Source organism: Opisthorchis viverrini, assembly GCF_000715545.1.
Source record: "Opisthorchis viverrini unplaced genomic scaffold opera_v5_52, whole genome shotgun sequence".
Classification (NCBI taxonomy): Eukaryota; Metazoa; Platyhelminthes; class Trematoda; order Opisthorchiida; family Opisthorchiidae; genus Opisthorchis; species Opisthorchis viverrini.
In genome coordinates this window covers 298,103-308,888 of record NW_008751708.1, presented here as the reverse complement: position 1 = coordinate 308,888, position 10,786 = coordinate 298,103, and positions in this window count along the sequence as shown.

Genomic DNA, 10,786 nt, shown 5'->3' with positions numbered 1-10,786 from the left:
AAACAACAGCCCAGAAACCTTCAAACCGTTTTGCTCAGGACGAACGCAACTACTGAAACGTTTGATCAGTCTTAGCACCAACTAGTGTTAGGCAAGTGGGACAAGATACGTGCATTAACAGAGCGTTTTTCGGCAGCGCTTATAATTTGTCCATGTAATAAATCTCCATTTGGTTCATTTGTATGAAGTGCTCAAGCCAGGTTTATTCTACACAAGCAACTTTGGGGAATTTAATCGACAGTGATTTTAACTTTGATTTATGCTGGCGTTTGATGATGGGCTTTATACTCACCAAGCTGATGTATACGTTTGGAAAATCAAATCTGGGAGTTTTTCGATGTAGAGTGCAAAGTACCCATCATTCAATTTCTGCTTGTAGAAAGTTTTGTACGTTTATTTTACCACCATTAAAACACCACGTATTTCATCAGTTGCATAATCGTTTTTTGTTTCAATACAAAAAAATACAAAAACGCGCACTTGTACAGTTTCATATAATACAAGCGTGGTCACGTGCTTCGACTCTCTCTTCTGATTTCGCTCGCGCTTGCAGCGGTCATTCGCGAGTCTCATGTACTAAATCTGGTACCAAAACATTCCAGACACCTCCGGATTCTATTATATGTGGGAACTGTTCAGAAGAAGACCTCTGGACCAACATAATTTAGTTATTGTTTATTCGCTGACCTGGGCCAACGACGAACTATTTTATTTTATTATTATTTTTATTATTATTATTTTTGTATACCCAACCTAGCGTAATTATTTTTATTTCTTTGCCACACACTCCTGGTAAACTAACTTACTGGGTAGCCAGGCCACTACAAAAGCGACATCGCGGTCCTAAATTTCAGCCCACTGCCAAATAGCAGATTGTTTGCCAAGGGAACTTTGAATTTGAACCATAGATCACATGCGATTTCTGGCGAACTCTGGATTTTTAAGCAAGCTATTAGAGGTTTGGCAGTAAATTTTCTACCAGAATCATATTCATGTTTTATTCAATAAAATTACACAGGATATCGTCTAATCCATCTATTTAAAAGCATATGCCTCAGACTCTATTTTAGGTTAAACAATATCATCAAACTTATGTTCATCGTCGACTCTTCGGGAAATTCCACTTTAAAATAGCCTACCTGAGTTTTACATCCTCCTCTGGTCACAGACCTGCACACAGTTTATATTCACTTTTCGAATGCCAAATTTATGGAAGCCGATTACACACTACTCCCTAATTTTCAGCACTGGTCGGCCTTTGGAAACTTTCCTAGGCAAAATGCTTATGCCAGGAATCACAGCAAAGCGCACTAGAAGTTCACATTTGCATCAAAAGTGGATAGTTTTCACGGGATTGCTACTAAATCCGTTGACAGTTGGACTCTCGAACATTTTCCCAATATCTGAACAAATATTTAGTCTACTTGGGGACAAAAAATACAACATAGGCAGCCTTGTATCTCAGACCTCGTGCCATTCCTCTGTATTTAGCTGCATCGTGCTGTTTCAAAGCAGAACAGCAACTTCTGCTTTGCAATTAGTTACAAACGCTAGGGACTTTCACGGTGCTTGTAAGCAGTATTGTTGCAAACTTTGCCATCAAGGCAATTAAATCTAGTGGGCGCCTCAACTCAATTCAGTGGAATTTCGAAGCAGCACGAGTCGTCGTCTTGTTGAACTAATGGGCTACAGACGCAAAAAGTCTTCATGTTCTTGCCACTCAGCCACGTACCTGGTCCAGTAAGCAAACTCCAAAGAATTAAATAAGCAACATGAGGGCCACCGTTCAGTGGATTAATGGCCATTATTGTTGTGGTCCTCAGTAGATAATGTTTAGTGTGCAGATGATAGTAGTAAATTAAAAAAAACCTTCTGGTATACTAAGCGACATACTTACGGTGTTGTGAAGGTTATGTGGGGGGCACTATTTACGATCAGTGGCGGTGGCCGATAGTGAGTCTGTAGATCATGCGTTTGGGTCACCCCTAAAGCGGAGCGCAATCACAGTAGGGTGAGTGACAGATGAGAGCATAGTGACAAAATTACCAAGGACTTCTTAAAGGACACCGAGAATGTCACTGAAATCATAAACAGTTTCTTAGTTCTTAATTCCAAGATACCAATCCTGCACGAACAACCCTGCCAGCAGGGTATAAGGCCATTGGTGCCTAAATTTTCCGACTTTCCGCAAATTGGTTAAAGGAAAACGTGCAAAATCCCTTGGATAAAGCGGAAAATACACGGTTAACTACCGACCTTTAATAGCGGTAGCTGATGTATAATGGAAAAACTGTGTTCGCTTGTTTGGACAGAAGACAAAACCATCTCAACAGGAACGTAGCAGGCCACTTAAGTTAAGAATGAGTCAAACAGCTCGTGTGATGTTCTTCTTTGTTAATTTCCAGGGGAAAGGCATACGAATTTCGATCCATGTTTGTTAGGCCGTGCGGTTTCTGGCCTTAACATGTGGAGTGCACTATCAGTTATTTTCGGCTGAGAAAAAGTCTGACGAAGGGAAATGTGTGGGGGATTGGGACAAATGCAAGGGCGAAATTGCGGATAAAAATATCGTGATCACTGGGTGGATACCAATGGGTCCGAGATGATCACCGGAGTCTTAGAAAAACTGGTCTTTTATAGCATGTACAGAAATGTATGGGGACCGGATGGATATGTTCGGAGGAAGTGAGAAACTGGTCTACAAGAAAAGGGGTGAGGGAGGCCTAGTCAGGTTGTAAAGACGCTTTGATGCTGTGCTTTATCAGGATTTTTCAAAACGAATGGTGTCGGTTCCTGAGATGTTGGGAGAGCAGTTTTGGAGAACTCCTGTTTCTCCTCAAACGACGGGTTTCGTTAGCTCTGTTGGCTTGGATGGTGCGGGTGCGTTTGTGGCGAGGTTTTTAAGTGGCCCAACTGAACATGGCCATAATAGGCTCAGACAGAGTGCGCCATGACTGCGCATTCCACGGTCAGGGGGTTCACGAAGGGACATGAATTTTTGTGCTGATGGTGACGGTTCAGAGTAAGAGTGAAGGTCGGGAGCCATGGTGTGGAGCCATGTTCAGGGATAGTCCCGGGGGTGGTGACAGATCCAAGGACTCAACTTAGAGACCGGTCTCAGTATAGTAACCTCGGAAAAGGAAAACCCTGAGTAGGCTGGGTCAAATCACGGGTCTTTAAGCGCAGAGGTTCCCTCACTATAACAACACAAGGACAGACTATGACTAAATCAAACATGGGGTAAAATCGTTTCCAGAAGCCAAAATCATTGGTCCCAGACGATCCACGCTGGGCTACAGTGCTGCTGGTTTTATGCAGTTTCACGCATTTTAGTTAGAAAGAACCAAATCCGCAGTTCGGTGCTGTTAGGGATCGCCGAACGTTCGACGAGAATTAACCATTTTCAGGGCCGATTGAGACGATAAGTTTTTCCAGTTAGTAAGTGGACAGCACCCCGCATTTCAAGTGAAGCTAACATGTTCTACCTACAAAAACAATGGAAATGAAATGTAAGCCTTTGGAGACGGGAATACTACTGTGCATGTAAAGGTAGAAGCTGCCGATGCACCCAATTTGAGCAAATCGGGTGATTAGATAGTCTGGGAGGTTGATCTAGCTGTCCTCATTTTCCAAAGACATTAGTAACTAGATAAACGAAATCAAATGAGTTCATGGCAGCCAACTGAGTCACTGAATTACTCGGACCTCATGCCTATTGTTCACTACAAGTTGCAAGAGAAACATATTATTATTATTGTTATTATTATTATTATTTAATCGAGTACCTCCCACTGTTTGTGACATTGTCCCCTTTTCGCGCAGTCAACACTACCCGCAAATCCCTCAGTAATGCCCCATTCTGACTGTAAACGCATGATCATGCCAGACGGTATGCCACCCACAAGTTGGGAATGAACATTATTATAACTAACTAGATGAACGAAATCAAATGAGAGGAAGTGGTGGAACCAAGCTCCATTGACGTGGTTGATAATCGAGGCTGCGCACATAGAGGAAAATGGGGGAAGAGGTTGCTGAAACAATATGAGATGTGGGCATGAATCGGTTGGGGATTTGGTGGCAAAAAGCGCGCTTACTAATAGCCAGCTGTGTTTTGGTTGAGTCAAACATTATGGTGAGGGGATATTAAGGTATGGGTTTAGACAGACATCAGTGGAAATGAATAGAATCTTACTTGGGACTCTAGTGGTAATGGCAAACAGGAATTAGGTAGTAGCCACTGATTTTACTATCCACAGGATGCGAGTTTCGTGAATTCCCGGCAATATAAGGCACCGAATTGAGTATATATGTGATTGTTTTGGTGCGTACACGCTTTGGCTCCAGATTAAGCTATCTGAAAGGCCCCAGTGATTTCGGAGTCAAAAAGCCCTCTCGGATGTGGTCGGTAGACTTGAAGCTTGGGAAGGACGCTGCGGGGGTGCCGATACTCTTGTTTCTTCAGACTTAATGGTTCGATGGAGCGTAGTTCATTAAGATGGTGCGCGTCTCCTCAGTAGAAGTTGCTCGGTGAATAGCTATCGCGGTTCCATCAGTCTGGGAGGCGGCTTTATTACTCTGAAGAGGTTTAGAATCAGGGAAAATAGGCTGATTTTATCGTGAGCCATACATTAGCAGATAGGAGAGATAACCTTGGTGGCGTGACAGAGGCACAGACCAGCCAAGAACGAGGCAGGTAAGTCAACCGGTTTGCATACTACTTAGAGGAGGACATTTTTTGAGGAGTGGCTTGAGGAAGATCTATTACTAGGTCGGAACTTAAGGACATGTTACATGGGGGCGAACTAGCGATTCCAATCAACCGTGTATTTTAGACTCCCTTTGGTCCAAAACTGAAAGGTCATGGTACTCAAAATCAGTTAGGAAAAATTTAAGCTGATGCCCATTATCCGCACAATGCTCTCAGCTGCAGGACATTTGTAAGCAAAGCATAGCTTTCTGCGCCAAAATGTTGCATTTTGTTGCCTATGCGCTCAGAACCAAACCGTAGTAGGCTACTTCCATGTTTTTTCAACTCACTAAATTGCTTATTTCCTGGTGCAACCATTACTCTGCATGAAAAGCCTTGTGGAATAATTTCCAGTGTCGCGCAACCATTACTCTGCATGAAAAGCCTTGTGGAATAATTTCCCAGTGTCGCTGAGACCCCAGGATTCCTAAATATGGCTCAAAACTTTGGACTGGTGCTCTCAACTCAATTGCCCAGTTACTTTAGTCCGTCAGGGACACGTCATAACTTTCGAAATTTCTACTCCATCGTGCGAATACTGTGCCCCAAAAATTTAAAACGAAACAACTCGTTTGAATGCACAACGCGCGCCCTCAAGTGAAGGGGAGAAGACTTGAGAAGATAAGGCAGTTCGATCTGGTTGCAGAGAATGAGAAAATTGCGTTATCTTCGAATAAATCTGCGTATGGTGGGGCAGCTGACAAGACAATGCATCCACACCCACGGAGCACGTTTGGGTCGGATTGGATTGAATTCCGAACGAACAGCATAGACCAATCAGTGATTGGGGTTTCATGGGTTTCATGCCGGCAACCCACGCCCATAGTTAGCCCAAGAGCCATATATCTGCGGCGCAGGGCTCCTCAATGAGATGCAGGTATAATAATATGTTTGTTCGCCTCAGAGACATCATGATTTGTTATCCGAAGTTAGGTGATGCCCGACGATTTCTGTAGGTACAGATGTGGAAGCTCAAGGCCACCAAACAAAAAGCGGTTCACCACTGTATACAGTGTTCCCTAGCTATCAAAACAACCACCATTCTTTACGCTGAGGGATTCGTCGTGAATGTAGAAGATGTGCTTTAATAAAAACGCCAAACTGAGCCCGAACCCTTATAGTAGCCTTTTCGTGAAGTACCGAGACCCTTTGAAGACTGAAGGTCCGTGGTTCGAACCCGAGCTCCGCTCCTCGACATCTCTGGCCAGGCTTGGGCAACTTGGCAGTATCTCAGCCCTCTTGCTTCCTTCTGGCGGCATGGTAGTTAGATACCGAAAGAATACTACGGATGAACGATTTTTTTGTAGGATTGAAACAAGCCAACACGGACTTCGAATGCTGTGGAAGGGCTGCCGGATGCAGATATTAGCACTTAATTGTAGCCCAAGAGCAACATTTCCTCAATCATTTTGTCCAGGCGTGGCAGATACTAAGCCTCCAGATATGTGAACCCTGTTGATGGTTTGGCTGTAGCTAACACCCATCCGGCGTTTGCGACTGACAGTCTTGCCCTAGTAAAACGTCGGTGTAGAAGTTTTCCGTTACAAAGAGCTTCAATCTATTGCTTGATGTGCCACTGTATCGGCCGAAAACATAAGTGTAACCGGTCGTTCGATAGAGGAGTGGCGTAGAGGCCATCACATTGACTGAGGCAGTTGGATAAATTCTCCAATTATGTATTTTCGCCTCGAGGGCTAAGGAAACTATAAGAACCTCCTGAATCAACCAGAGCACGGAAAGCGATACCATTGACTTCGACGGCTGTCAGGGTGTGTGCCAGGGAGGTACGTGCAACTGTAAGATCCGGGAGGTTAAGGATCTCACAAGACGATTGCGACTATTAAATTATACGAAGTCCGTTGCCAGTGGTCAATAGGAGCAGACAGACGTGGGGCAGATGATATATTGAAGACTGACAGGAACTGGTTTTACAGACAAACGGATTAGCAATCATCATGAATTAAGCAAATGTACAATCAACAATGACGCAATCAGCAGGAGCGGCAAGTAGTCGCTGTCACAGCACGGGTTTATATAGGGGCAGCCTGAGAGTGTGAGTTGGCCGTGACGGCGCAGGAGTCAGTACGTTCGGAATGTGAGGGACTGTCTTTCGGTCGGCGTCGACGCAGCCGCTCGTGTCGCGCGACAGGTCAGATTGCGCGGTTTAGTCCGTTTAAAACAAAGCTCAGCGAGGGTTATCTGGCAGGCACGATGCTTGGGTATTACAAGATAATCAGCGCCATAGGCCGCTGGCTATTCGCACAGTGAGATTGATTTCTCGAAATCTACGGCATTTGCAGACTTGCCACTTCATAGTGTAGAATGTCTATGTATAATGTATATGCTCCCGTATTACTGAAAATCCTTTACTATGGCGATTTGTTTAAGTGAACTAAATCTCCAGGTGAATAACCACCGCCGACTGTGAATACGTTACCTGATGATAAAAAATCGCGAATTGTGGAAAAGGTTGACTCACATACAATGAACGTAACTTTCAGGTATTTTTCCACCGGAACAGATTTCCTCAACATTCTAGAATCTAAATGGCCTTTGGAGATGCAACATATGCGTGGGGGCATTCGTGCAAACAAATTTTGGTCGATGGTTCTTGGCTGCCAGATGAATTGGTTAACTTGGGTAATTGTATTAGTCCCGGTGGACTGGCTGAAGATGAGATTACTTTTCGAACCGGATAGGCCAGGGCAGCTTATGCCAACCTCCGACACCTATGGAGCCGGCGTGACGTCATTTCTTCTGTAATGGTCTTAGGGGAAGCGACCGAAAGTTGGACAGCGTATGGCCTGGCAACGAGTTCTGAAGACACTAACCGTCGTCCAGCTGTGGAACCCTTTCGGTGCTTAACTGCAATGCCACCCGAAGGTTTCATGAGGGCTGGGATACCGCCAGGTTGCCCAAGCCTAAACAAGGGAAGTCGAGAGGTAAGGGTCGGTTTCGACGCATGGACCTTCAGGTCAGTAATTTCGCCCTCTAACCACTTGGGCCATCTCGCCCTAACACTAACCAATAAACTTTGTTGGGTCGACAACTTCCACCTCCCTGGATGGGGACCCGATCGCACAGGCAATGGCGCTCGTGCATCAAATCTCTCGCCTTCGGCTACCCAGTTCCAGAACTAACTAAACATATTATCTCCTCTAAGGCTTGGTTGTATTTCCCGCACTTCTACTTTCTGGTGATCGAAACTGCAGCAATTGTGCTTATGGTACTTGGTTTATAGCTGATAAATTGAATTGATATAATTGAATCCGACTACAGAAGACTGGTGCTCTCTAATTGACCAACTACTCCACGTTTGGCCGCACCGATCGCAGTGGTGACGAACGGGACCATCCGTTTGTGTGTGGACTTCTCCACCTGTTTTAACGTTGCACTAGATAACCATCAGTGCCCTCTGCCTGTTCCAAACTACTTGCTCGCGAAATTGAAGAAGGGCGAATTTTTGGTGAAGGTTGGTTTTGCCGGGGCTTCCCTTCAGGGAAGTCAAGCGGAAAACAGGAAAGTGTGACGATAATAGGGAGATATCGGCTGCTAGTGACAGAGGGCAACGGTCCTTCAAAGTGAATGCTAATTCGTTTGAATGGTGGGGTCGCTTCAATGAGCATCGCAAGGGGTGGTGTGTAAAATCGCGTTTTTGAGGTGATAGAAACCTTGTATTTTGAAGTGTTGTCTTTCACACCTTGGTGTGAGAACGGCAAGTTTTTGGAAAGACCAAAGTAATGCATGAGAGTAATTTAGGGGTGACACAAGAAATCGTAGTGTTTTGAGTCATCACTGTTGTTCACGGCATAAGTTGCTAAGGTGTCAGCCACCAGATTGCCCCTTCCATGTCTGTAGCTGACATTGTAGCTAAAGGCGGTCAGCTGTTTTCCGATGCTAGATTTTACCGTTTTTCATCTTAATTTTCTGTGATACACCTGAAATAAAAGAAATCTACTGCTGGCCAGCGATAAGTTTGAAGTGCTTTTCGAAGAGACATTGTTTCCATTTACGGGTAGGCTCAGCATTAACGTATGCCTCTTTCTCAATAGCAGAGTAATTCTCTCGCTTGGTTGTGATACACCTGAAATAAAAGAAATCTACTGCTGGCCAGCGATAAGTTTGAAGTGCTTTTCGAAGAGACATTGTTTCCATTTACGGGTAGGCTCAGCATTAACGTATGCCTCTTTCTCAATAGCAGAGTAATTCTTCTCGCTTGGTGCCAATATCCTGGGAAATAAGGTCACCAGTCGGCCGCTACGAGTCAGTTATAACTTCGTGATTTTATGGTGATAGGCTTGTGAAAGGTTAGCGAAAAGAGGAGATGATTTTAGCCGAGAGTAAACGGATCTCGGTTTCAACCGAAGGTGATTTCCGCTTTGTTGTTTGGACCAAAGAAGTCGTAGCCCGACAGCACATCAGAAGGTAGATTGGGAAAGGTCAATACTTATTTCTTGTCATGTCACCAGTGAAAACCTACCTACGGTCATGGCTGCAGCCGACCAAATACTGATCTGGTATTCTTATCGACCATGCAGGTCCAGCTGGTGGGCAACACTTTTTGGTCCTAGTCGTGAATTTCGGTAAGTGGCCGGAAACGCTCCATTGTCGGACGACCATGTGGAACGCTTCGTTGATACCTCAGAGCGTGGACTTCAGAAGTCCAACTAGTAGGGCCCAACAGAGGAGATTTTGCAAAGACTTCTGCCCGCACGTCAAACGACGCAAAACCCCAATCCATCCGATGGAGTATCATCAGCGGAGGCACTGCCAAGACCGAAAGGCGGATGGGTCACTGCATTACGAGAATGGGGTACCAGTTCAACGGGCACCATGGCGCAACCGCGCCAACCGCTCCAGTGTCGTTCCACGACCACGCCGGCAGATACCCTAAGTGGATTCGAAGACATCTTTTGCCGGCGCGACAAATTCCTCTACGAGATTCAAATTGCCCTGGTAAGTCCGGCACACTGGCGCAACCGCGCCAACCGCTCCAGTGTCGTTCCACGACCACGCCGGCAGATACCCTAAGTGGATTCGAAGACATCTTTTGCCGGCGCGACAAATTCCTCTACGAGATTCAAATTGCCCTGGTAAGTGGATCCGGCACACAGAGAAAATTCAGCTGACAAATGGCAGATCCTGTCTACCGGAGCGAGGGACTGGAGTCTAAGAATGCTTCCGTATACTTATGATCTCGGTACCATTGCGGAAAATCTATCAGCTGCTCCGTCGTAAGCCACCCCGAGGATTCACCATAACCGTGACACTAGACTGTCAGAATCCGCAAGCCAGTGGGTTCACTGCAAGTGAACCCTGACTGCGAAGCTACGTCGACAAAGCTCAAGGGGGAGGTGTTAGGCGGAGTCTCACACTGAAACCTTACCGCTCGCACTTAGGTGATGCTACGGCCAGGAGATTCATCCTGCACGCGATTGGCCAGAAGATCGGGCTGCTAGCCGGTCTAAAATCAAGGGAGCTCTAATTGACCCAACAGCCAATCATGATCGAGTATCCGCTTAATGTTGGTTGCCCATGGCGCTTCCACAAAGGATCGGCATTTCCAGAATTTTTTCGCTTCATATACTGTATATACGACGCGCTGTGCGCGTGTTTCAGACCTGGTTTTGAGTGTCTAACGCACGTGCACCTTTGGTAATTCATTTGACGAAAACGCTAACTTGGGAAGTTCAAAATGAGAGTTGAGTTGAGGCAATATTGTTATTACACTCGTCCCGCCAAGACGGATGGAAACTCAAAGATAAAGGGTGTGTTTGGCTTGACACAATCTCTGAAAGTATGCAGAACTATTCTCGTATATGGGACGATATTCCACTGACGCCAAATTAACCTTTTTGGCATTGATACCTTCAGAATCAGAATCAGAATTATATATTTGGAGCAATAGAAGAAATTCTGTGTACACTCCATCGAGAGAAAAAATGCGAATATCATTCCATATACGCCCTTGATCCGCTAGTGGAGTAGCTGACTTTCGGGACCAGAGCGGAGTAGATATCCTCACAGAAGCATAGA